Source organism: Thunnus albacares, chromosome 12 (genome assembly GCF_914725855.1).
Source record: "Thunnus albacares chromosome 12, fThuAlb1.1, whole genome shotgun sequence".
Classification (NCBI taxonomy): Eukaryota; Metazoa; Chordata; class Actinopteri; order Scombriformes; family Scombridae; genus Thunnus; species Thunnus albacares.
Genome location: NC_058117.1, coordinates 1867608 through 1872340, shown reverse-complemented (window position 1 = coordinate 1872340; position 4733 = coordinate 1867608). Strand labels below are relative to the sequence as shown.

The 4733-nt window shown below is 45.1% G+C and overlaps 1 long non-coding RNA gene across 1 annotated transcript; it reads left to right on the top strand.

Moving 5' to 3' along the window:
- Positions 1 to 1214: 1214 nt before the first annotated feature.
- Positions 1215 to 2544, top strand: LOC122994123. The gene is made up of 3 exons (XR_006406518.1): positions 1215 to 1434; positions 1539 to 1814; positions 1932 to 2544. It is a non-coding gene; the product is annotated as an uncharacterized LOC122994123 (long non-coding RNA).
- Positions 2545 to 4733: the final 2189 nt, after the last annotated feature.

Genomic DNA, 4733 nt, shown 5'->3' with positions numbered 1-4733 from the left:
GTGCTGTTGTGTGTAGCTTTGTTTTTTGTGTTTTGTATGGTGTGTTCTGTGTGTTTGTTTTGTTTTGGGTTTTTTTGTTTGTTTTTTTGGTTTTTTGGTTTTTTTGCACTGTTTGTACTGTTTGTTGTTGTGCTGTTGTATGTTTTGATTGTGGGGGACTATGGATGCAAATTACCTTCAAGCAAACTCCGGTGTAGTGCATCTTTAATGTTTAAAACTGCACACTGTCCCAGTCAATAAATCAAATCAATAATATACGTGCTCTAATGTTCCTATTTATTCTATGTCACACAGAGGGTGGCTTACATGGTTTTCTGATTTTTTTAAATTCTGTAAATCATTTTTAATCTGGGAAGAGCTGAAATAACTTGCAAAATATTGCTGCAAATACAATGCACTTGTTCAGCATCCCCATCTGTAGAACTTTGCAGAATTTGGTTACCATGGAATATTACATTTAAGAGATATGGCAGTGAATAAGTAATATGTTGGTGTTTTACTCATGACCACAGGGTGGGGCTATTGGTGCCATGATTCAATATGTTGTGCAGATTCTCATGGAGAACTTTTGTACCAAGTATCATTTTATTAAAGACAACAGAATTGAAGAAATAACATGTTATAATTACTGTGGGTAGAATTAAATCAAATGTTACACACTGGTGCAGTGTGGCTTTATGTACAACATTCCCAAATTTGGTTGCAATCCAATTTAGCATTGAAGGGTTCTGGCTGGTTAAGAGCATCATCCACACCTTCAAAAGTTTGGCAACCAATTACAAACAGTAAGCGATACCCAGAAATAAACTAAGTCTTTATATTTTTGTGAAAAGTGTTTTTTAACAGACACTAAAAAGTCTAAAATTATTACTTAATACTGTGGTATGTGAATGCTGGTGAATATAGTATCTTGTGGTGAAGGGCATGGTGCTACAATATACGTTTTGAACTCAATATTATTTGCATATTGAGGTAAAGAAAATGTAGAAAAACATAGCATTCATTTTGATTTGGCATGTTGCTTCTTGACCACTTTTTAGCATTTTTCAAAATTATGCAGTGGGCGGAGTTAAGCTCAGACCTGGGTTCAGTTCCCTCATTTGCATATCAGCAGTTCCATCCTTTAATGTGTCAAGAATGTTGATGACATCACACACATCTACATTCTGAATGTTCTTAACTTGAAGAACTCTTGCACATTCTCAATCATTTGGTATCTGATTGCTCAGCTGTCCAAACCCTCTGAACCGACATATTTGTTCATTGTGTTCGACAAACCTGTTTACTGATTGTTTACTTTACTGATTGATTGTTTTTTCTCTCTGTTGAAGACTGACATCTCTCAAAATGGACGCCAACACTGTCTTTAAACAAGTCCAACAAATGAGACCATCCTCTTTCTCTGAAGAAGAGCGATGCTGCTACCAAGCAGAAGTAAGTCACTGTCAAATGTAAAGGTACACTGTTCAATTTAATGTTACATTTGAGTATAATATGGTGTTGCTGTGAGCTAATTGTTTGCTGAATCTGTCTTGCAGAAGATGATGCTCAGGCAGTTTGTGCTCCTGAAGCAGCAGGATCAAGTCCCCAATCATTTAACTGTCAGACAGATGATGACCTGTGATGAAGTCAAACTGACTGTTTATTTGCATCATACACTGATAGAAAACTGACATGTTATATTACAGCCTTTTTTACAAACATGTAACAGTTGTAGAAAATAACAATATTTTTTTTATTTTTACAGGTTTCAGGAAATGATGATGATGAATGATGATGGCAGACTCGAGACAAAACATCTCATGGCTAACCTGGTGAGTAAATATAATGAATCTTCAGACTGTAGTTTGATATGTAAACCTGTGTGTAACACAAGTCTACTATAAACCTTTATTATCTTATTGTTGAAACTAACTGAGTGCTGTTGACAGGCCTGGACAACAGCGAGGAGATTCTGTCTCAGTCAAATGGAGCAGGAGGTCCAAGAAGAGCTGGACGAGGAGAAGCAGCTTTCACAGCTGCTGAACAGGAAGGTCACACCGGAGGGCCTTCAGATGTTTGTTACAGTCTTCCGACCAAAAGCAGAGGAGGCTGTGCGAACATATCCACCATCACTGTTCAGCAAGCTGCTGAAATATTTTGGTGGATCTCACATTCCTCCTGTCTTCAGGGGATGCGAAGCCAGGAGAACTCTCTCAGAGCAGTCATCCAGGAGGTGATAAACACCACTCTGAAGTTCCTTCTGGAAGAACCAGAGTCTGCAGACCAAATTGAAGCAGCCATCATTGAGGTTGGGAGACTGCTGAGTGACTCAGCAGCTCCCTACCTGCCTCAGTATGGACCTCTCTCTGCAGCTCCTTTGCTCAGGGTCTGCACTTTAGCACCAAGATTCAAGGTCAAATCCATCTTAAAGGATTTGACCATCACTCCAAGACCTTCCACATAATGGACTATGATGACAGCTTATTCTCTGCAAGAGAGAACGTCATCTTTGCAATCCAGGATATGGACAATAGAGTGCAGACTGCCGCATGCAGACCTCAGCCTCAGCCTCAGCTCAGCACGTTGGAAGGGTCACAAGAGGGACTTCTGGAGGAGAAGGAGGCTTCTCCAGAGGTCTCACTGGATGAGACAACCACTGTGAGGACATCCATGTTAATATTAGAGGCCAACATGATCGTTCACATGGAGCCAGAGCTGGACCAAAAAGTGGGATTTCTGGAGGAGAGGGAGGCTTCTCCAGACGTCTCCAGACGAAGTGACAGCCACTGTGAGGACATCCTCATCCTGAAGACTGGAGACCAACGTGATTGTATACATGGAGCCGAAGCTAGAAGTCCTGCAGGAGGAGTTGGAGGCTGAGGACTTCGGAGTTCAGAGAAAGATGAGGAAGAAGAAGAAAGTGTGTGCCTTCTTCCGTGGCATTTGGAGGACAATGTCATGCTGCTTCCATTGTCCCTCTGAAGAGTAAATAATAGCAATGTCTCTGTGCCACGGCAGACCAAAAAGCAGGACTTCTGGGGGGGGGGGAGGCTTCTCCAGGAGTTGCTGCCACAGAGGACCAAAAAGAAGCACTTCTGGAGGAGAGGGAGGCTTCTTCAAAGGTTTCTGCTACAGAAGACCAAAAAGAGGGACCTTGGGGGGAGGGAGGTTTCTCCAGGAGTCGCTGCCACAGAGGACCAAAAAGAGGCACTTCTGGAGGAGAGGGAGACTTTTTCGTAGATTTCTGCCACGGAAGACCAAAAAAAGGGATTTCTGGGGTGGGAGGGAGGTTTCTCCAGGAGATGCTGCCACAGAGGACCAAAAAGAGGGACTTCTGGGGGGGGGGAGGCTTCTTCTGAGGTTTCTGCCACAGACGACCAAAAAGAGGGACTTCTGGTGGGGAGGGAGGCTTCTTCAAAGGTTTCTGCTACAGAAGACCGAAAAAGGTGCTTCTTGGGGGGAGGGAGGCTTCTTCAAAGATTTCTGCTACAGAAGACTAAAAAAAGGGACTTCTAGGGGGGAGGGAAGTTTCTTCAGGAGTTGCTGCCACAGAGGACCAAAAAGAGGCCCTTCTTGAAGAGAGGGAGGCTTCTGCCACAACAGACCAAAAAGAGGGACCTTTGGGGGTGGAGGGAAGTTTCTGCAGGAGTTGCTGCCACCGAGAACCAAAAAGAGGCACCTCTGGAGGAGAAGGAGGCGTCTTCGGAGGTTTCTGCCAGACGACCAAAAAGAGGGACTTCTGGTGGGGAGGGAGGCTTCTTCAAAGGTTTCTGCTACAGAAGACCAAAAAAAGGGACTTCTGGGGGGAGGGAGGTTTCTCCAGTTACTGCCACAGGATATCCAGAAGGGCCTCTTTTTGGTTCTCTGTGGCAGCAACTCCTGGAGAAACTTCCCTCCACCCCATAAGTCCCTCTTTATGGTCCTCTGTGGCAGCAACTCCTGGAGAAACTTCCCTCCACCCCAGAAGTCCCTCTTTTTGGTCCTCTGTGGCAGAAATCTTTGAAAAAGCCTCCCTCCCCACCAGAAGTCCTCCTTTTTGGTCGTCTGTGGCAGAAACCTCAGAGGAAGCCTCCCTCCCCCTCAGAAGTCCCCTTTTTTAGTCTTCTGTAGCAGAAACCTTTGAAGAAGCCTCCCTTCCCCTTTAGAAGTACCTCTTTTTAGTCTTCTGTGGCAGAGGCCTCCCGCTCCTCCAGAAGGGCCTCTTTTTGGTTCTCTGTGGCAGCAACTCCTGCAGAAACTTCCCTCCACCCAAGAAGTCCCCCTTTTTGGTCGTCTGTGGCAGAAACCTCCGAAGAAGCCTCCCTCCCCCCCAGAAGTCCCTTTTTTTAGTCTTCTGTAGAAGAAACCTTTGAAGAAGCCTCCCTTCCCCTTTAGAAGTACCTCTTTTTGGTCTTCTCTGGCAGAGGCCTCCCTCTTCTCCAGAAGGGCCTCTTTTTGGTTCTCAGTGGCAGCAACTCCTGCAGAAACTTCCTTCCACCCCCAAAGGTCCCTCTTTTTGGTCTTTTGTGGCAGAAGCCTCCCTCTCTTCAAGAAGGGCCTCTTTTTGGTCCTCTGTGGCAGCAACTCCTGAAGAAACTTCCCTCCCCCCTAGAAGTCCCTTTTTTTAGTCTTCTGTAGCAGAAACCTTTGAAGAAGCCTCCCTCCCCCCCAGAAGTACCTCTTTTTGGTCTTCTGTGGCAGAAGCCTCCCTCCCCCCCAGAAGTCCCTCTTTTTGGTCCTCTGTGGCAGAAGCCTCCCTCTCCTCCAGAAGT